The following is a 23,363-nucleotide window of genomic DNA, read 5'->3' as shown; positions in this document are numbered from 1 at the left end:
TTCATGTATCTATTGTTCAGATGTTTTAAATAACTTTTATGCTTTCATAATTACAAAAAAAAAAAAGAGAAAAGAAAAAGAAATGAGAGCTGTTTATATTCCTGCATTACTTATTTGTTCAAGACTCATATCCACTGAAAAGTGCATGAGGATTGGGATCAACATTCTATTCTTGGCCTATGTTTGACCTTCTGTGTTTGTATCTCTATGTGTAATTTCTTCCAGATTTCCTTAGCTTTGCTTGCCTTTCTTCCCCTCCACCCTCAATTTACTTAAGTCTCTTAGTCATGGTCTCTCTCTTTTTTTTTAAATGTTTATTTATTTTTTGAGAGAGAAAGAGAGAGCACGCAAGCAGAGGAGGACCAGGGAGAAAAGAAGAGAGAGAATCCCAAGCAGGCTCTGTGCTATTAGCACTGAACTCAGTGCAGGGCTTGATCCCAAGAACCATGAAATCATCATCTGAGGCAAAATCAAGAGTCAGACGCTTAACTGACTGAGCCACCCAGGCGCCCCTCTTAGTCACAGTCTTAACCCTCTCATTCTGATCACTGAATCCTGCCCTCATGCTGGAAGGAAAACCCCAGACTCCAGGCAGAGGGGCTCCATGCTTATCCCTGAACAGTGTCTTCTCAACTCTTCTTCCCCATTTTTACCTCCTCCCCTGTAGTGAAACCTTCCCTGAGATCTGATGTTCAGTCTTTCACTGCAAATTCAGAGGTCTACTGCTCCAGGAAGCCAGAGACAGCTTAGCCCTGGCCGGAAGTCTGTTTCCTGGGCAGGAGAACACTGGCAAGAATCCAGACAGCTGACGTCACCTGGTCTGGATGGCGGAAGCTATTGCCCAACCATAGGAAATCGATGCCAACAACACATTTCTCTGTGACTCCTTCCCTCAGTTCAGAAAAGCATTTTTCCTGGACCAAAGGCAATAGGAGTGGAAAGTGCTCTGACCTGTGAACTATGCAACGTGCTGAGCATGAGGCTGGCCTCAGCCTTGACTGACAAATGAACATGAGACCTGACACTGGACTCCAGCTTGGAAGACGCACGTCTGAGTCTAACTTTGACCTTTGACAAATCATTCGATTTCCTTGGTCAGTTTTCTTAGCTATGAATAATACTACCTACCTCACAGAAGTTATTGTTGCAAGCTGGAGTTAGGTCATCTATGTGGAAGATTTCATAAACTTGAAGCAGGATGCCAAAGCCAAATTATGCCTCTGTGAGGGCCTTCCTGACAGCAGCCAACCCTGAGGAGGCCCGAGGGAGAATGGTTAGAGGCAGATCGGAGCTGGGCAGCCTGCCCTGGAATGCTGGTGTGCTGCTTACTAGCTTTAGGGCAGGGATGCACAACTTAACCTCTCTGTGCCTAGTTTACTGGTGGTCAAAATGGGGATGATAAGACTATACCCTCACCACAGGGTTGGCAGGAGAGTGAAGTAGTTACTCCACATAGGGTCCATAAGACACATAGAACACTGCCCCGCTCGTGGCAGCATTCACTAAGCCTTGACTGGGGTGATTATTCCAGAGGCCATCTTGTGTACCTCTGGGCCATAGGCTGGGCATTCAGCCTAATCCCAAAAGATCTCACAAAAAGAGATTCTGCCCCCAATCCACCGTCCACACAGTGGGCAAAGCAATTTAGCTTCTCTGCTTAGCCATGCAAATCTTCCCTAACCAACCCAGTGAAAGATATCAAGCCCCTGAGATAGGCCCTAGTCCCTCTCCAGGCTCTTCTCCTAATGCCCAATGCCTTTCGTCAAGGTTCGAGCAACCCCAAACTACCTGCAGGTTCTCACCTCCACCACCTGGCCCCTGTTACCCCTCTGCCACCCTGCCTTCACTAACTCCTAGTTATCCTGCAAGACTCTTAGTCTCATGTCTTCCAGAAAGTCCTTCCTCACTCTTCTGCACAGGGCTTGGTTCCCCTTCTCCTCCCTTAACTCCTTGCAGGCACTTCCAACATGTCACAGGCCAATTTTATTCTAACTCTTCATGTGACTGCTTCACAACAGATTAGGGGATTCTTGAAAACAGCTGTTAGCACTGGGTCATACTTACCTCCCTAAACTCAGCACAAGCACAGTGCCAGGCATACAGTAGGTGCTCAGTAAACATTAGGTGCCAAGACTGATGAATGGAAGACCAGGAACTAATCAAGATTGTTCAGCTACCATAACAGTTGACATTACTTGCCTAGGGCTGGGGTGAACATCCCAAACAGATACAGTTTCCATTTGCCTCAGCAGTTGTTTTTCTTAGAATCATCTCTGTCTGTGTCTCAGGCATCCTCTGTACCTCTCTTCTCCCTGTTTTTATACTTTGTCTCACTTTTTTCACTTTGTTTCTCTTCCTTGCTTTGTGTCATATTTCTGTACCCTTTGTTGCTTTGCATCCCTTCCTCTTCTTTCTTTTGTGGTTGAATGGATGTCTGTTCTCTTATAGATCATCAAGGGTTCTTGGCTGGTAAGAACATCCCTAGGTTCATGACCCTTCAGAAAGAAAGAAAAAGATTTTGAAAGGAAGAAAATTAAGCCTTATTATGTCCCCAGAAGTTGCACATTTTTTTCATATAATTCTCGTAATATCTATAATACAGTATGTCACCCAAAGAAGCTAGGTTATGCTTCTATAAAAGCATCCCTAAAATCTCGATGTCTTTATGCAACAAAAAGTTATTTATTCTCCTGGGTTGGCTGAGGCTCTACTCTGAGTCATCATGGTCCTAACTCTAGGACCTAGGTTGACAGGGTAGCCACTATCTAAAACATTGCCAGTTGCCATAAGTAGGAGGAGAGAATGTAGAAAAGCACACATTGGCTTTTAAAAGTTCCACACAGAAGAGGGGTGCCTCTTGGAAGAGTGTGTGACTCTTGATCTTAGGGTTGTGAGTTTGAGCCCCACATTGGGTGTAGAGATTGATGAAATAAATAAATAAATAAATAAATAAATAAATAAATAAATAAACTTTTATAAATAAATAAATATTTGGAGATGGGGAAAGTAGGGAGTGCCTGACTGGCTCAGTTGGTAGAGCTTGTGACTCTTGATCTTGGAGGTGTAAACTCAAGCCCGACGTTGGATGTAGAGATTACTTAAAAATTAAATCTTTAAAATTATTCCACATAGAAGAGACATATTGTAATTAGTCAATTTAAGTTACACAGCCATGCCTGGGTTAATTGGTAAGAGTTAAATGGGGTGGCAAAGTACAGTTTTCCTAGGAACCTGGAAGAAGAAAGAGATTCACATATTTGTGAACAAGCCTGATAAGCACAGTGGATATACTGTTCCCACTTTACAGATGAGGTGGCTGAGGCTCAAGAAGTTTATGTAGTTTGTTCAAGGACATGCAGGAAATGTCAGAGAGGGAGGCAATGTCTATTTATTCCTGAGATTCTTCTCTTTCCATGTCATTGGATTTTTAGGGTGCCTAGACCTCTTCTGGCACTTTCTACCAAGTTTTTGGACCCTGTTGTGAAGCATGGCTTAAGGCATGCCAGAAGCAAGATGCTAAGAAACCCAGCCTTGCTAACCAACCTCTGCATCACATCTGGTAAGGTCATCGGCATCTGTCTCCAAAGTAGGGTTTTTGGAGACTTTCATTTTCCAAGACAAAACCAAGTAGGTCACAAAACATGGAGCAATTCTCTGAAACCTTCTAGATAAATTAATATATGGTGACAGAAGTCAGAATAGCAGTTATTTCAAAGGAGGGTATGAGAGGGAATGCTGTATATTGACTAGATAGGGGCTTAAGGGAACCTTCTGGGGTAATGGGGGTGATGCTATCTTGGGGGAGATTGTGGTTAAATTAGTGAATACAAATGTAAAAATTAATCAAGCTGTATACTTACTATTTGTACATGTTTCTAAATAGCAGTTACATCTCAATAAAATAAGTGATAAAAATATTTTTTACCAAATTAAAAAAAATATGTTGTGCCAAAGATTCTACTAAGAGAATGAAAAGACAAGATATCAAGTGAAAGAAAGTATTTCCAAATCACATATCCTACAAAGAACATGTATCCAGGGGTGCCTGGGTGGCTCAGTTGCTTAAGTGTCTGACTTCAGCTCGGGTCACGATCTCACAGTTTGTGAGTTCGAGCCCCGCATCGGGCTCTGTGCAGATAGCTCAGAGCCTGGAACCTGTTTCAGATTCTGTGTCTCCCTCTCTCTCTCCCCTCCCCCGCTCATGCTCGCTCTCTCCCTCTCTCTCTCTCTCTCTCTCTCTCTCTCAAGTAAACATTTAAAAAAAAAAAAAAAGAACATGTATCTAGAATACATAAGGAATTCTCAAAACTCAACAGCAAGAAAATAGACAACCGAATTTAAAGACAGGCAAAAGACGTGAATAGACACTTACACTAAGAGGGTAGCAAGAAGGCAAATAAACTCAACATTTGGTCATCAATTTTGCAGATTGAAACCATGATGCATTACCACTACAAATCTATTAGAATAGCTAAAGTAAAAGATATTGACAGCATCATCAAATGTTGACAAGAACTAGTGGAGCACAAAGTCTGCTCTCGAACACAGTTCAGCAATTTCTTATAAAGTCAATCACACTTACCATATAACTCAGCAATCCTGTAGGTATTTACCTGAGACAAATAAAGATATGTTCATACAAAAACCTGTACACTAAATGCTCACAGCAGCTTTATTTATAATTACCCAAAACTATGTTAAAATGGGTAAATGCATAACTTGACATATCCATACCATGGAATACTATCTAGAAGCAAAAAGAAACAAATTATTGATACATGCAACAACTCGGATGCCTTTCAAAGGCATTATGCTAGATGAACAAATCTGATCTCAAAAGGTTTTATGCTGAGGCTCCTGGCTGGCTCAGTTGGTGGGGCATGTGATTCTTGATCTCGGGGTGGTGAGTTTCAGCCCCATGATGTGTGTAGAGATTACTTAAAAATAAAATCTTAAGGGGTGCCTGGGTGGCTCAGTTGGTTAAGTGACCTGATTTCGGCTCAGGTCATGTACTCACGGTTAGTGGTTAGGTTCATGGGTTTAAGCCTTGTGTCGGGTCCCATGCTGACAGTGCAGAACATGCTTGGGATTCTTTCTGGATTCTTTCCCTTTTTCTCTCCCTCTCCTTCTACCCAACCCCCAAATAAATAAACATTTTTAATAAATAAATAAATCTTTTAAAAAAGGTCCTATGGCTATATTATTCCATTTCTGTGACATTTTTGAAAAGACAAAACAACAGTAATGGAGAATAGCTCAAACCAGCAAGAGGTTTGCAGGGGATGGGAGGAAGGATGTGACTACAAAGGATAGCATAAGGGAGTTTGGGGCAGCAGAACTATTCTATATCTTGATTGTGGTGGTGATTACATGAATTTTTACACATATTAAGATTCATAGAGGGGCGCCTGGGTGGCTCAGTCGGTTGAGCATCTGACTTCGGCTCAGGTCATGATCTCACGGTTTGTGGGTTAGAGCCCCACATCAGGCTCTGTGCTGACAGCTCAGAACCTAGAGCCTGCTTTGGATTCTGTGTCTCCCTTTCTCTCTGCTCCTCCCCTGTTCACGCTCTGTCTCTCTCTCTCTCTCCTTCAAAAATAATAAACATTCAAAAAATTTTTTAAGATTCATAGAAATGTACACTAAAAAAAGTAAATTTTACTCTATGTGAATTTTAAAATAACTTTTTCAATTAAAAAAATCTTTTAAATTAAAAAGAAAACTTCTAGGGGTGCCTGGTTGGCTCAGTCGGTGTGGCATGTGACTCTTGATCTCAGGGTCGTGAGTTCAAGCCCTATGTAAATAAGTAAATAAAAAGAAACCTTCTAGCCCCTCAAACAACACAGAAGAGGCCCTGTGGAGAGGCACTAAAGAACTAAGTGCCCTGGAAAGGTACACAACCTTCCTCTACCCATACCTGACCTTGGGATTTTCCTGGGCCCTCTATGCTTCACACTCTCTCTCCTGGTTCTCCAGCTAGGCCAGTGTGGCCCAGTGTGACCCACACATCACCTCCTCTAGACTCTAAATCCAGGGACCAAGGACTCAGTCTGCTTTGTTCACTTTTTTTTTTTTTTTTTTTTTTTTTTAAGTAGGCTCCACACCGTGTGGGGCTTGAACGCATGAACCTGAGATCAAGAGTCGCTTGATCTACAGACTGAGCCAACCAGACTCCGCTGCTTTGTTTACTTCTATGTCCTTGTGTCTGGAACTCAGGTACAAGGTGAATGCTCATTGACAGAATGAAGGAATGTTCTAGCACTAGCCCTGATTCATCTTGCTACACTGCACAGCCTACTCTATATTTAGCCTCCTCTCCAGCTGCACTGGACACACCACAGCTGGAAGGCATCACTGGTCCCCCTCTCATAGCCTAGCCCTGGGTCATAAGCTCTTTCTGAAAAGCAGATTCTCCATCTGTCCTAGAGTTTGAAATCTGAAGATATTAGCAATCTGATGAGTTTATTGTTGCTGTCATGTTAATTTTTGAAGTACATTTTTATTATAAAAATAACATCTGTTCAATGTTTTTTTAAAAAACCTAGTCAAAAAACAACAACAACAACAAATAGGCAGACTTAGTCTTACTTCCCAGAAGCCATAATTGTTACTAGTTCCTTCTCTATCTAGAAAGAGTTATGTGCATGTAAGCATGTATGTCCATATACATGTAATAGGTATGAATGAACTGATCCACAGCTCTTGGGGCACAGGTAATGTCTTATTTCTTTATGGACTCACTCATATCAAGTCTGACCTCAGCCCTGACCATCACTGACTAGAATTCTAGAGTCTAACACTATTCAGACTGTCCCCCTTGGGTCACACAGGGAAGCTTTAGGCTCACGCTGTCCTGAGGAAAGAGGAGAGTCTGCTGCTCTGACCATGGTGGTCAGCACTGCCTTGTATTCCTTGTTTCTTGCCTAGGCCTGTGGGATGCATTAGAATCAAGCCGCTCAGGTGCACCTGGGTGGCTTAGTCAGTTAAGCATCTGATTCTTGGTTACCACTCAGGTCATGATCTCACAGTTTCATGAGTTTGAGCCCTGCATCAGGCTCTGTGCTGACAGTGCGGAGCCTACTTGGGATTCTCTGTCTCCCTCTCTCTCTGCTCCTCCCCCACTTGTGCTGTCTCTGTCTCTCTCAAAATAAATAAATAAACTAAAAAAAAAAGAAGTCAAGCCACTCAGCTGACCTGGGCAGGTCCTAATCACCCATTCATGACACCAGCAAAGCCAGGAGTGGGGGAAAAAAAAAAAAAACAACTTTGGAAATAATTTTATATTTGAGAAGGAGGAGAACGAGGAGAAATAGAAGCAGATGGAGAGAGAGGAGAGCATGAAAGCAGTCACACTACTGGGGAAAATCACAAATCTATAGTATACCCTTAAAGCTGTTTTTTGGTTTCATATACCTCTTTTATCGGGGCGGGGGCGGGGGCACTGTAACATTTTTAGTGCTTCTCTACAGTCTTGATCTGGCCTTGCCTGGTGGCTGGGGACATTTGTCAAGGCTCTGAAAATGCCCTATCCAAAGTATTCTGGCCCAGTTCTCATGGACCCTAGCAACCAGTACCATCCAAGGGGCTGCTTTGGAAGAGGCCTAGACCTCCACATTCCCTGGAGAAGTTGCATCCCCTATCTTTTCTCTGAGTTCCCAGAGTTCCAAGAATCAACCAAGGGGTATACTGTCTATCCTCCCATCTCAGACCAGACATCCAATACCTTCTAAAACTAAAGCCTACTTAGAGGTGGATTTCCTTTAGACTCTCACTCAGCCTGATTCTTTCCTTTCCTTCTAAAATACACAAAAGACCTTACACCTAAAAGAGCTAGAAAAAGAACAAACAAAACCCAAACCAGCAAAAGGAAGGAAATAATAAAGACTAGAGCAGAAATATATGATAGAGATACTTAAAAAAGAAAACAACAATGGAACAGATCAATGCAACCAGGAACTGGTTCTTTGAAAAGATCAACAAAATTGATAAATCTCTAGTCATACTCATCCAAAAAAACAAAAGGAAGAGAGAAACAGAGAGAAACAGAGAGACAGAGAGAGAGAGAGGACACAAATAAACAAAACCACTAATGAAATAGGAGAAATAACAACCAACACTACCAAAATACAAACAATTGTAACAAGAGTATTATGAAAACCTATATGCCAACAAAGTTGACAATGTAGAAGAAATGGATAAATTCCTAGAAGCAAATAATCTACCAAACTAAAGCAGGAAGAAATAGAAAATTTAAACAGACCAATTACCAGCAAAGAAATTGAATCAATAATCAAAACACTCCCCCAAAACAGGGGCACCTGGGTGGCTCAGTCAGTTGAGTGTCAGACTTTGGCTCAGGTCATGATATTGTGGTTCTTGAGTTTAAGTCCTGCGTCGAACTCTGTGCTGACAGCTCAGAGCCTGGAGCCTACTTCGGATTCTGCGTCTCCCTCTCTCTCTCTCTGCCCCTCCTCTGCTCACATTGTGTGTGTGTCTCTCTCTCTCAAAAATAAACTTAAAAAAAGACACCCCCCCCAAAGAAAAAACAAAAGTCCAAGACCAGATGGCTTCACAGGTGAATTCCACCAAACATTTAAAGAAGAGTTAATACCTATTCTTCTCAAGCTATTCTAAAAAATATAAGAGGAAAGAAAACTTCCGAATTCATTCTGAGACCAGTATCACCCTGATACCAAAACCAGATAAAGACACCACAAAAAAAGAGAACTACAGACCAAATCTCTCATGAGTATAGATGCAAAAATCCTCAACAAAATATTAGCAAACTTAATCCAGCAATACATTTTAAAAACCACACACCACCATCAAGTTGGATTTAGTGCCAGAACACAAAGATGGTTCAATATTTGCAAAACATGATACATCATATCAATAAGAAAAAGTACAAAAAGCATATGACAACTTCAGTAGTTGCAGAAAAAGCATTTGACAAAGTACCACAACCATTCATGATAAAAAAAAAAAAAAAAACCCTCTGGAAAGTAAGTCTAGACAAAACCTATCTCAACGTAATAAAAGCCATACATGAAAAACCTACAACTAAAATCATACTCAATGGTGAAAAACTGAGAACTCCCCAAAGATCAAAATATGTCCAATCGCACCACTGATAGTTAACATAGTACTGGAAGTCCTAGTCTCAGCAATTAGACAGTATAAAGAAATAAAAGGCATCCAAATAGTAAAGAAGTAAAACTATCTGCAGATGATATGATACTATATATAGAAAATCCTAGACTCCACCCAAAAACTACTAGAACTGATAAATGAATTCAGTAAAGTCACAGGATACAAAATCAATGTACATAGTGAAACAGCAAAAAGTGAAATTAAGAAAACAATCCCTGGGCGCCAGGGTGGCTCAGTCAGTTAAGTGTCTGACTTCTGCTCAGGTCATGATCTCACGGTTCGTGGGTTCGAGCCCCATGTCCGACTCTGTGCTGACAGCTGGGAGCCTGGAGCCTCTTTCAGATTCTGTATCTCTCTTTGCCCTTCCCTTGTTCGTGCTCTGTCTCTCTCTCAAGAATAAATAAACATTTAAAAAAAATTAAAGAAAACAATGCCATTTATAATTGCACCAAAAACAATAAAATATTTAGGAATAAAGTTGACCAAATAGGTGAAAGACCTGTACTCTGAAAATTATAAAAACACCGATGAAAGAAATTCAAGACAACACAAAGAAATGGAAAGATATTCCATGTTCATGGGTTGAAACAATAAATATTGTTAAGATTTCTATACTACCTACAGATTTAATGTAATCTTTATTAAAACACCAATAGCATTTTTCACAGAACTAGAAGAAACAATCCTAAAATTTGTATGGAACCACAAAAGATTTTGAAGAGTCAAAGAAATCTTGAAAAAGCAAAACAAAACTGGAGGTATCACAATTCCAGATTTCAAGTTATATTACAAAGCAGTAGTAATTAAAACCGTATGGTACTGATATAAAAATAAATACATAGGGGCACATGGGTGGCTCAGTTGGTTAAGAATCTGACTCTTGATTTTGGCTCAGGTCACAATCTCCCGGTTCATGGGTTTGAGCCCTTCGTCGAACTCTGTGCTGGCAGTGCAGAGCTTGCTTGGGATTCTCTCTCCCTTTCTCTGCCCCTCCCCCACTCACACTTGCCCCCCCCAAAATAAACAAATCAACCTAAAAAAAAAAAAAAAGATTCTCTCTCTCTCCCTCTGCCCCTCTACCTCCCTGTGCTCTTTCTCTCTAAAACAAACAAATCAATGGAATAGAATAGAAAACCCAGAAATAAATCCACAATTATATGGTCAATTAATCTTTAACAAAGGAGGCATGAACATACAATGAGGAAAAGTCTCTTCAACAACGGTGTTGGGAAAACTGGACAGCAAAATTCAAGAGAATGAAACTGGACCACTTTCATACACCATACACAAAATAAATTCAAAATGGATTAAAGACCTAAATGTGAGAAAAGGAACAATCAAAATCCTGGAAGAGAACACAAGCAGTAATTACTCTGACATCAGCCATAGCAACATTTTTCTAGATATGTCTTCTGAAGCAAAAGAAATAAAAGCAAAAATAAACTATTGAGACTACATTAAAGGAGAAAGTTTCTGCACAGACAAGGGAACAACCAACAAAACTAAAAGGAAACATACTGAATGGGTAGAAGATATTTGCAAATGACATATCCAATAAAGGGTTGGTATCCAAAATCCGTAAAGAACTACTCAACCCCAAACCATGAAAAGATGCTCAACATCATTAATTATCAGAGAAATGCAAATCCAAACTACAATGAGATAACACCTCACACCTGTCAGAGTGGCTAAAATAAAAAAACACAAGAAACAACAAGTGTTGGGGAGGATGTGGAGAAAAAAGGACCCTCTTGCACTATTGGTGGGAATGCAAACTGATGCAGCCACTGTGGAAAATAGTATGGAGTTTACTCAGCAAGTTAAAAATAGAACTACCCTGGGATCCAGTAATTACACTACTGGGTATTTATCCAAAAAATACAAAAACACAAATTCAAAGGGGTACATTCACCCCGATGTTTACTGCAGCATTATTTACAGTAGTCAAACTATGGAAGCAGCCCAGATGTCCATCAATAGATCAATGGATAAAGAAGAAATAGAATATATATATATATATATATATATATATATATATATATATACACACACACACACAATGGAATATTGTTCAGCCATAAAAGAGAATGAAATCTCACTATTTGCAATGACATGGATAGAGTTAGAGAGTATAACACTAAGCAAAATAAGTCAGTCTGAAAAAGACAAGTACCATATGATCTCACTCATATGTGAAACATAAGAAACAAAACAAACAAGCAAAAGAAAAAAAAAAAGAGAAAGAGAGAGGGACAAACCAAGAAACAGACTCTTAATTATAGAGAACAAACTGATTGTTACCAGAGGGGAGGTAGGTGGGAGGATGGGTGAAACAGGTGATGGGGATTAAAAAGTACACTTATCATGATGAAAAAAAATGCAAATAAAATAAAATAATAAAAATTTGAATAAATAAATAAACAAACACACACACAAAAAAAGTCAACCTCCTCTAGGGGTCAGGAAACCTACAACTTCAAGGAAACAAAGTCCTGGCTATGCAGAAGAGGAAGAGAACACCTGCATTCCTTTCTAATTCTTAATAGATTCTTACAATAAATTCATAATAAATTGTCCTGTTAAACACATACTCTTGAATTTGATCATTTCTTAGAATATGATCCCTTTTGGGAAAGTTACTGTGGGAGATCAGTTAAAAATCATTTATGAAATGTTTTTTGGATGAAGAAGCCCATAATGGGCATAGTGAGGAAGAATTAAAGAAAGGAACAGACAGGATCCTTCTGACAAATTTCAGTCCAATTTAGACAACAAGATACATATACTATCTGAGGAACTATTTGAAAACAACTCAAGCCAGTGGATATTTACAGAGCTTCCACTAATAAAAGCTAACAGTTTCTAATAGCCTACTAGGAGCAGGTGCTGCACTAACCTGGGGAACTGCAACCGAGTAGACAGAGGTGCATGCTGCCTAGGTTGCTCAGAAGAACAGACACGAAACATACAGGGATGAGGTAGTGACTCTTAGGAAAGGGGGAACACAGGCTGCCACAGGAATGGAGAGACAAAGGACTAAACACAGGATGGGGTTTCAGGGAAGGCCTCCCTTGGAAACCGATATTTAAACTGAGACTTGAAAGTAACAAACCGAAATACAAAGACGTGGGAGCTGGCAGAGGAGGGAAGCTGAGTTTACTGCTTACTAGGCAAGGGAGGGCCATGTCCCTCAAGAAATAATTCAGTGGTTTGCCCAAGCAGAAATAGAAAGGGTGAGATATAGGTCCAAAAGGAGGAAACCAGTAAAGAGGGACTGAGTTTCCATCTCCGGCTTACAATGGGGGCTGTACACTCTATTTTGTAATTGGGTGTCTTCAGGTCTCGGTTCTCAAAAAAATAAGCACTCTCAAAGAGATCCAAGACAGGTCCTATGATATCTTGGGGGACTCAGAGCCAAAGTGGGCAAACCATATCCATTTGCTCCAAGGATAGATGGATATTTCCTTACAAAGACTAAATAGGAATAGGAGAGGCAGAGAAAGAGGGAAGATGATGGAGGGATCAGCGCTGCAGAAAACTGAACAAGTTAAAGGAACCAAGAGAGATTGAAGGTATAGAAGCATGAAAGCAGAGAGGGTAGTGGGTAAAGTAGGCCAGATTAAGAAAGACTTCGTAGACCGTGTGCTATGGACAGGTTTGTGTGCCCCCAAGATTCATCTGTTGAAGCCCCAAACTCCAATGTGACTGTATTTGGAGATAGGGTCCTTTGTAGGTAATTAAGGTTAAATGAGGTCCTAAGACTGGGGCCCTAATTTGATAGGATTTGTGTCCTTAAAAAAGGAGGAGACACAAGAGAGCTCTTCTCCTTTTGTAGTTCATAAGAGTGATGATTGGATATTCACACCGTTATGTGACATGTGCCTCCCTGTTATGACCTCGGCACATTACCTGTCTGACATGGAAAAAAGAAGAAGAAGAAGAAGAAGAAGAAGAAGAAGAAGAAGAAGAAGAAGCAGCAGCCTCAGAATTAAACCTACTTTCTGGCACTCTGATCTTGGACTTACAGCCTCCAGAACAATGAGAAATAAATTTCTGTTGTTTAAGCCACCCACTCTGCAGTATTTTGTTATGGCAGCCAAAGCTAACGTACCATATTAATTTGAACGAAAAATTCAATGAGGCTTTAAGCTGGGGATATACATGCTCACACTTAGGCCTGTGAAGGCTCACTTGGGCTGCAAAGTGGAGAAGGAATCTGATCTTGACAAGACTAGAAGCAGAGAGACAAGGTAGGAAGTGAGTGTAGGCACCCAGGCTGGAGATGATGGAGGTTTGGAGCGTGATAGAGGGGACGGGAGGAAAAGCAGACAAACTGAAGAAACCTTTACAAGGTAAAATCAGCAGGACTTGGGGATTCACAGAATGGAAGGGGGGGGGGCTCCTCTAAAGGCCCCTCCTCCAAAGGCCCCTAAGGTACAGTTAGAAAGGGTACTGCACTGGGAGTCTCAAGATTGAGGCTCTAATCCCAGATCCGCCACCAGTAAATTACCCAGGGGCTTTGGCCAAGTCACTTTATTGCCCTTCACTGCTTTAACTTCCTCACCTCACAGAAAGAGTTGGGGCCTATTGATCTCATGGTCCCATTCAATTCTATTATCCTATGATTCTATGAAGTAAATGCACTAATGAGGACAAATTAAAACAATAGCATCACCTCCCTCAAGGCTAGTTTAGGGGCCCTTTCTCTATGCTTTACTTAACACTATTGATTATATATACTTATAACTGATCATCAAGGACATATCAGAATCCTCCACTTACTTGTCTGTCTCTCTCAAAAGACTGAAGACTCCTTGGGGCAAGATCCAGGTTTCCTGTACCTGGAACCAGGTCTCATATGGTAATTGAGTCATCGTATTTTTTAAACTGATTATTTTTAAGTGCTGAGAGGACACATGGTTACTCTAGGAAGGTGTCTTGGTACAATGTGTTGTGTGTTTTCTGTATACGGGGCACTGTGGCAGATGCTAGGGTCAACAGAATAAACAAGTAAGCCAGTCATGGACCTTATGTCAAGTCAAGTAGCTTAGACAGACATTAAACACATGAGGACAAAAATGATGGTTTATTTCTAGTTGTGGTAAATGATACAAGGAAAAGTACTGGGTGCTGTGAATGTGTAATAGACATAACTTGGAGGTAGAGGAACAGTTTCTCTGCAAGAATGACCTTTATGATTATACAGATGAGTTGATTTACTCACAGAATGCAGGTGGGAAGAGAAGAGGGGGTAGTAGGTAGAGGAGAAAGGAAGAGAGAGAGACTTTTAGGCAGAAGGAATAATAAGCATGTATGAAGGCCTGAGGCAGGAAGGAGTTTTGGTGAGGAGGAGACAAGAAGGAAGCCCACCAGAATGGTAATGTTAGTTACCACAGTTAGTTAAGCTGTGGAGTTATGGGTACTTTCAATTTTCTTTTGTATACATTTTTCATTTTACAGATTTTCTACAAAAAGTATGTATCATTTTAATCATCCAAGGGGGGAAAAGACAACACTGTTAGTTTAAAAAATAATAATAAAGGATGAAGAGAGAATGGGTGTCATGGAGGAAGGGGCACATTCCAGAGGGATTGATGACATAAGCAGTGAGTAATTCCTATGTGGGAGAGAGCAATAAGCACATTGGTGGGGCTGGAACAAGGCAGCAAGGGTGACTCACAAATGATACACCAAGGTCATGAAGGTGAGGCCAAGGATGTGGGGGTAAGATGAGAAGTCACAGTGAGCTACTGCCAGGGGGCCTGAGCAGGGAGAAAATACCTTTTTATAGAGGTGAGCAGGATAGAGAGAAACCAGAGGCAAAAAGACCCCCTGACAGGTCCCTGCAGGGCTGATGCAGGATAGTGGGGACCTGGTAAGGGCAATAGTCCTACAGCACAGAGCCAGCTTCAGTTACTTCCTCTGCTACTTCCCAGGCATTGAGGGGTTGGGCTGCCCCGTGCTTTCTGCCCCTACAGCGGAAGTGGAAACTGTGGTTTCCAAAGGTCCTTCCTGATCTGCAATCTCTGAGAAGGAAACTGCTAGCCCGAGGACATTTCTAAAGAGATGAAGTCAAAGATAGGTTTGGGTGGACGGGCAGGGCATAGGCAGGGTCTGGAAAATTGAGACCTGATGTAAGTTCTAAGATCTGCTCCCACCCACTCCTGATCGTGATAAGTATGCCTGCTACCCACACTGAATCCTTTGCCAGAGTCTCCCCCTGGGGCTGTGAAACATGTTTAGAACTGGGATGTGAGTTCAGGAGGGGGTGGAAATTGGCTCCCCTCCCCTCTGAGCTGGACCCACAGCCATTGCCTCAGCCACTTCCCTTCTAGCCTTCCCTGCTTTTCCTATGCAGTTACCTCAGATCACCATCTAATTTCTCTACCTGAACACTCCTTGGCATCTCCCACTTACCTCACACTCCTGACATGGGTGCTGCCTTGCTCATTGCCAGCATAGAGATCAGAAGCAACTTCATCCTGGTCTTCCAGCCAGGAAGTTGAATGCAACATTAGGGTCTGTGTCCTAGCCTTTGACTGCTCTCCTGAGAAAAGAGATACAAAATTATATTAAATCATCATATTAAATGGGTGTATCAAATGCAGGACCAGTCAGTAAGTGGCTGAGGGATCTCTGTTCATAGCTCTGTAGTTGGCCCTGAGCTGCTGTGAGGATGGATGGGGCATCTGAAGAAACAGTCCCAGTCTCCACAAGTTTTATTTGCTCTTTGGAAGCATCCAGTTCTTAATAAAAGTAACATCAACCCAGAAGCCCTGGGTCCATGTCACACTGGAGTCCTTGTTGAGTCATCTAGAGTACCTCACTTACCCCTCTAGGCCTCAGGTAGTTCATTCCATTACTGTTATTATTGATGGTTGTTGAATAAAGAGGACACTCATAAGAAGCTCTGACAGAGTATAGCAGATGGCATTTTCTGAAGATGAGTGGCCCTCCACCTCCATGCTCTTCTTCAGTAGTTTTATAGATTCCAGGGTGGGGTCATGTTCCCTCCCTTTGAATCTGGGTTGGGCTGTGACTGCACTGACCAATGGGGTACAGGGAGAACAATGTAGATCATAAAAAAGATGAGGTTATAAAAAGAATACAGTTCATGCCTGCTTCTTTCTTTCAGTAACCCAGCCACTATGCAGGAATAACCCAATCTAGACCACCAGGAGAGAAACTGAAGCCCCCAGCCAATAAGACAGCATCCACTGTCAGATGTGTGAGTGAAGAAACCTGCAGATAATTCTGGTCCCCAGCTTTTGAGTCTTCCAGCTGCAGCCCCAGACATCATGGAGCAGAGACAAGCCATCCCCACTGCGTCCATCCAAATTCCTAATCCACAGAATCCATGAATATAACTAAGGGTGTCTCATGCTGCTAAGTCTTGAGGTAATCTGTTAGGCAACATTAGGTAACCAGAACATTGTGCTCACTTCGGCAGCATATATACTAGGTAACCAGAACATAGAGTAACCTTAGGACAAGCCAGAATGAGCAGCATATCAATTGAAGCAAGAAGTGCCCTAGAGGAGTTAAGAACCAGAATGGAATGCCATTAAATATGGAAAGCATTACTAGCTCTCACTATGTGGTTTCTAACCCAGTTCTGCTGTGACGTTGTTCCCTTAAAGGCCACCAACAACATCTGAACTAAGAAACAAAACAAAACAAAACAAAACAAAACAAAACAAAACAAAACACCTCAACTTTTTCTCCATACTCATTCTTCTTCAATGTCTTCGTCCCTTGACTTCCAGTGATAAGTTAAACTACCACACTAATATGTCTTTCTACTGATCTCTGCTTTGTTTTATTCATTGATTCCTCTTCTCCCACCCACCTTCCCACTAGGGAATAACCAACTTTCTTTCCAAAGGCTTGCTCACCTCTCTGTCTCCATGGCCCTCAAAGAGCTTATTTCTTCTTATCACACTATCATCTGTGTGTCAGAGTCCCTCACTCTAGTATCTTCATAGCTAGCCCTATTCTTCTACATGAACTCCTATCTGGTAGATCCCATGACCCACTAGTTATGTACTAATACCTTATTTCTTTGCCACCTCAAATCCAACACACCCAAAATGGACCCACTGTAACGGATTCTGTCTGGGCCTCACTCAGACCTTTTAGCAGCTTGTCCACTCATCACCCACAAGCATGTTGTCTGATAACCACACAGCTGTCCCCTTTTTGAAGAATTGCCCTGGGTCAAATGGGAGCCAAGCCTTCCCCAGTTACACACACTTTGGGCAGGCCTGAGTCAATGACTGCCTGATGCAGGACTATAAGACACCAGCCCACTTCCCTCCAGCTGTAGCCCACTCTTGTGACATCTGTGCCAAGAGCTTTCCTATGGACTGCAGCTCAGCCCACACACTTGCTCAGCTGCTTCCCCTTTGCCATCCCATTGTCCTTACTCTTCTTTTCTTCCTTCAATCAGCCCCTTGAATAAATGTCCCACCAGGCTCTGCTTCTTTTTTTGTTTATTTATTTTTGAGAGGGAGAAAGGGCACAAGCGGGGAAGGGTTTAAGGGGCAGAGAGAGAAACATGGAATGTGAAGCAGGCTCCAGGCTCTGAGCTGTAAGCACAGAGCCCAATGCGGGGTTCGAACCCACGAATTATGAGATCATGACTTGAGTTGAAGTCAGCTGCTCAACCGACTGAGCCACCCAGGAGCTCCACAGGCTCTGCTTCTAAGTGGCCCAGTTGAAAACACCTACCAAGGCAGGTTTGTTCTGTTTACCCTGTAAATCCTGTGTCTTGACCCCAGCCTGAAACTCCCTATCAGGCCAGTCATCAAGCCAAACACATTGTCTAGCGAATGGCTCTCAGATGTATTCCTACCTCACAGCTGGATTGTGAAATCAGTCTCCCCTGCACCCTGCCTGATGCTTCCTGTTTTTCCACCCTTCTCCAACATGTCTAGCATGTAATTGCTAGATTAAAAATTTTTAAATGTCTCTGATTGTACACCTCCCCTACCCAAAAGTTCAATGCCTCCTGTTTCTAGTGGCACCAGATAAAGATTCTTTTGTCTGCTTTCCTGGCCCCTGACTGAGATCTGGCCAGCTTCCATCTTATTTACTTAATCTCATTTTCAGTATTTCTAATTTTTGGTTCCAGCCAGCTCCTTCAGAGTTCCACAAACACACACATTCCTATCACACCAGCAGGACTTTCCCCTCCCTCTCACCTATACTTTCCTAAATCCCACCCATCAGTAGGAGTATAACTGAATCAACATGAGTTCACTCCTTGATGAATCAGACGCTGTACCAGGTTGTTGCAAAAAGAAAACTTTATTTGCTGCAAACAAGGAGATCACGTGGAATAGCTTCTAAAGCTGTGACTCCCTGAGCAAGGGTGGATGGGTTCCATTTTATTTACGGTTAGGATAAATATTTAGACAGGGAAACCCTATCATCATATGTAGAGGTGGGCTTAAGGTCATGCATGCACCTTCAGGAAATATGCCTACAGATACATTGTATGTTATGTAAATGAGGCTGAGGCTCCTCCTTGGGCAGAGGTTTTAGTATTATAATGAGGTAAAGGTAATGGTAGGTCATTCTAGAGGTCACTCCATGATCCATCTGTGCAGGTGCCAGTTGGGGATTAAGCTCAAACTAGTCTGGGTGGTCTGGGCTGGCTGAAGGTCTTGTCAGAGCACTTGCTATTGCTTAAGGGGCAGTATTGCTTTCCATTTGCCTGAGTTAAGAGATAAGCTGGAAAAAAGAGGTTAAGGAAAAATGTGGGACAAAGATCGGTGAGTTCAAGCCATTGGGTTCAAGTCTTGGGTACTAGCTGGTAACAAGAGTGATGGCCAGCTGTCTCCCAGTATCCACTTGCTCCTTCTTCCTAGTTTCCAGATGGGCACATGGCTGCCTGGAGTAAATAAACATATCCAGGCCTCCCTTGCAGCTAGATATGGTTGAGTGACTTCACCTCAATCTATTTCGTATAAGCAGAAATGTTGTGTGTTGCTTCTATTGATGGCCTTAATAGGAAGGGGAGTTTTTCTTTGCCTTTCTCTTCCCTACTGGCTGTAATGTGGAGCTTACACAGTGTTGGGGAGGGAGATTTCCTCTGTCATTCAGAGTCTTTCCAGTTGGACTAAGAATCAAATTGACATAAGAAAGATTAACAGGAAAAAAATCAAATGTAACATACATGCAGGGAATCCACACAGACATGAAATTCCAAAGACGATGAGGCAACATGATGCTTATATGAGCTTGGGAGAGGGGTAGTGTCTGATGATACAAAGGAATGAGAGACCATTAGCATGAAGGTGAAAGGAATATTTGAAAAAAACAAAGATCTCCCTATTATGCAGATAAGTTTCTTAGGTAAAGAGGAATCTCTGTTAGGGGATTCTGGGTGACTCAGCTAAGAGGCCAACTCTTGATTTTGGCTCAGGTCATGATCTCACGGTTTCATGAGTTCAAGTTCCATGTCAGGCTCTGCATGCTGACTGTGGGGAGCCTACTTGGGATTCTCTCCCTCTCCCTGCCTCTCTCTCTCTCTCTCTCTCTCTCTCTCTCTCTCTCTCTTAAATAAATAAATAAATAAAACTTAAAAAAAATAAATAGCTCTCTTTGGTACAAGAGAGCTCCCTCTGGTATAAACAGGCAGTGAGGGAGATGTGAAGAGCTTCTCCATTAGGAGAAGATGCATTTTGATTGCTTATAACTCAAAATAAAATTCATGCCAAACTGGCCTGTCCTGGGGCAGCCGGCCCTTGGCCCCTACAGCAGCCATCTTATATCATGAAGTAAAAGCCATGTTTGTGTGAGGCAACAAATTAGAGCTACTAGCCAAGCCCGAACTGCCTACCTCAATCTAGAGAATTAACTCATAGGTAGTAAACCACTGTTGTTGTTTTTACTCACAGCTGAATCCAATCCTAACTGGCACTCAATCCTTCATGATTCTACTCACATTTTGTGAAGAAAGAAGTGGATGCAGTGGTGGACAGGTAAATAATTAATAACTATGTTGGGGGTGGGATAGGGGGCAAGTCCTCATTTGCAACATTCCAATTTCCATGGCGTAAAAATTCCCATCAAGGTCAACTTCAAGCTACCAATATTATGTCAATTGGCTCACAAAAATCCTAAAAATATAATGATTGGATCCTGGATCCTTGTGTGAGCTGTATGAGCTGGCTCCGACACACCACTGGTGAAGCGCTGGGATGGCAATAACATTTACCAAAACTTACATGTTAGCATGTAATAGGCATTTTGCGTACATTATCTTTTTTACTCTTTCTACCACCTGCTGAGGGTTAAGGCCAAACTTCCTCAACCATTAATAGCTTTTGGGAAAAATTCCAATATAAATGGATTTTTTTTTTAAGTATCTTTTATATAACCTTGGAAGATATGTTGGTCACTCCTATTATGGATAATTAGAAAAAGTAGGAAATGGAGGTTAGGAAGAGAAAATGGGGTATGGTGGATATTTCTGGGGTTTGATCATCCAGCATACACTCTCTGCTCTATGTAGTCGTCATGACTGTCAGGTAAAGTTTCCTTTCTCCCCCTGGCCCCTAAACTAGGCTAACCAGATTGTCTCTTCTGGGGCTTGGAATGATGAACATGAATGGGAAAGATGGAAAAATCTGATTGTCACTCATTCATTTCAGCAGGTGGCAAGGGCAAGATTTAATTTTTGCCACTGAATCCCCTGGAGCTGCCTTTGTTTCTCTGTTCTTGAAGCCTGGTTCTCTAGCCTTCCTTTGATTCTGTGAGCTATCCAATATCCTCCCAGGATTCAACATTTCTGTTTAAGCTAGCCATAATGAGTATCTGTGGCTTGAAACCAAAGAAATCCAAAGGAAGAAAGACAGAAGCTTTAGAAAAAATTAAAGGAAGCTGAGGCAAAGCGCACAGAGCTTTAGAAAGACATTTCTAAATCACTACCAACAGGGAAGTGGCCACGATTATGTAAGGAGAATTGAGGCAAGACCAGTCAGAATGCAGGGCTAGAGTTTTATGTATTCTACACCGCAGGAATTGATGGGCAGAATTGACATTACATAACCCAGAGTGTTAAGTAAGGTGTTTGAGCTATACCACTGGATGCTCATCACAGGGTAATTAAGTAAAAGCAACTCAAATATTTTTACATCTAGAATGTCCAACTTACTCTATGTTTCTAGAATCACATAAAAAGTGTGGGAGGCACCAGTCAGAGTGGCCAAAATGAACAAATCAGGAGACTATAGATGCTGGAGAGGATGTGGAGAAATGGGAACCCTCTTGCACTGTTGGTGGGAATGCAAATTGGTGCAGCCACTCTGGAAAACAGTGTGCAGGTTCCTCAAAAAATTAAAAATAGACCTACCTTATGACCCAGCAGTAGCACTGCTAGGAATTTACCCAAGGGATACAGGAGTGCTGATGTATAGGGGCACTTGTACCCCAATGTTTATAGCAGCACTTTTAGCTAAATAGCCAAATTTAGCAATAGCCTAACTGTCCATCAACTGATGAATGGATAAAGAAATTGTGGTTTATATACACAATGGAGTACTATGTGGCAATGAGAAAGAATGAAATATGGCCCTTTGTAGCAACATGGATGGAACTGGAGATTGTGATACTAAGTGAAATAAACCATACAGAGAAAGACAGATACCATATGTTTTCACTCTCATGTGGATCCTGAGAAACTTAACAGAAACCCATGGGTGAGGGGAAGGAAAAAAAAAAAAAGAGGTTAGAGTGGGAGAGAGCCAAAGCATAAGAGACTCTTAAAAACTGAGAACAGAGGGCTGATGGGGGGTGGGAAGGAGGGGAGGGTGGGTGATGGGTATTGAGGAGGGCACCTTTTGGGATGAGCACTGGGTGTTGTATGGAAACCAATTTGACAATAAATTTCAAAAAAAAGTGTGGGAGGTTTGTTGTTGTTGTTTTTAATATGTTGATCATTTGGATGGAGGATCAGAGAGAAAACACAGACCTCTAAGCACTCAGTTAGCATTTTATTTTCTAGAAAGTAAAATGAATTTACAATCACCTCATTAAAAACTATAAGCAATGGAGACTACGGGAGATTTCTAGTATAGAAGCAAGAAGTTGTATTTGGGTTTGTGTGACTGCCCAGCATTCTTGCTAGTTCTGTGTCTCAACGAAAACTTTCCCCCTCACCCCATCCTGTAGTGATCTCACCCGGCTCTGAATTCCTAGAATGCTTGCTTTCTGTATCAACATTCCATTCATTTGACATTTATCATAGTTGTTTGCTGAGGAAAAGTACTTATAAGTTCTAATATACCAAACAAATGTTAGTTATATGCTATTATGTGTGTGTGTATATATATACACACACACATATATATATCTATGCATACATATAATATATACATATTAATGTATACATGTACGTATATAATATACATACATAAATACACGTGTATATATGTACAATTATATAGTTGTTATGTGTTTCTCTTATTTTCCCTTCGTTGGGTTATAAGCTTCTTAAAGCATATTTTATCCATCCTTCTGTCTTCTTTCTACTGCTCTTAGTTGGAACACAGTTGTTACTCAATCTACTGATGTTTTGAGTATGGGGATTTACCTCCACCATTTCACAAGTACATGACCTTCAGCCACTTACCTTCACTGCCCTTCTGTGTCCTACAGGGCTGTTGAGAGGACCAGATGAGATAATGGGCACAAGGCACCCTGGATGGGTTAGTTCCCTGTGGCCTATGACAGAAAGAAAACTGTGGCTTTAGTTCCTCCTTCAATCTCCTGTCTTCTTTTTCTCAGAAGTTTGGGTCATGGGTGTGATCAGAGATATATTTCTCTTTTTCAATAATAGATTTCTGAAGTGATTCCGAGACCTCTAAATGGGCAGTATGCAACATAATCTAATGAGAGAAGACTGATCTAGGCTGTTTTAAAAGTATCAAAATCAAGGTAAAGCTATCAGCCTTCAATAAATGTTTTCCCCTATGCACCAGTTTTCCTTCTCTCACCCCATCATCTAACCCAGTGTTGTCCAATAGAACTTTCCGTGATGATAGAAATGTGCTATATTCATGCTTTCCAATATGATAACCATCGTTATCTTCATTTAAATTTTCTTTAATTCAAATTTAAATAGCTACATGCAACCTTATGGGACAGCACAGAGCTAAACTAAGAGAATCTGAATCCTTTATTCATTCATTCAGTCAATCAACCAA

General features: G+C 41.5%; 2 long non-coding RNA genes and 1 pseudogene across 2 annotated transcripts; 2 read left to right on the top strand and 1 right to left on the bottom strand.

Annotated features, from left to right (window-relative positions):
• Positions 1-1,276: 1,276 nt before the first annotated feature.
• Positions 1,277-16,107, bottom strand: LOC123609570. Its single transcript, XR_006717826.1, has 4 exons — positions 15,982-16,107; positions 15,568-15,697; positions 4,583-4,613; positions 1,277-2,495 (listed from the first exon to the last, which is right to left on the bottom strand). It is a non-coding gene; the product is annotated as an uncharacterized LOC123609570 (long non-coding RNA).
• On the top strand, positions 3,434-23,112 carry LOC123609569. Its single transcript, XR_006717825.1, has 4 exons — positions 3,434-3,627; positions 16,286-16,378; positions 20,055-20,138; positions 22,997-23,112. It is a non-coding gene; the product is annotated as an uncharacterized LOC123609569 (long non-coding RNA).
• On the top strand, positions 12,974-13,069 carry LOC123610079 (annotated as a pseudogene).
• Positions 23,113-23,363: the final 251 nt, after the last annotated feature.

Source organism: Leopardus geoffroyi, chromosome B2 (assembly GCF_018350155.1).
Source record: "Leopardus geoffroyi isolate Oge1 chromosome B2, O.geoffroyi_Oge1_pat1.0, whole genome shotgun sequence".
Lineage (NCBI taxonomy): Eukaryota > Metazoa > Chordata > Mammalia > Carnivora > Felidae > Leopardus > Leopardus geoffroyi.
The sequence above is the reverse complement of the archived record's forward strand: the minus strand, read 5'-3'. Positions and strand labels throughout refer to the sequence as shown.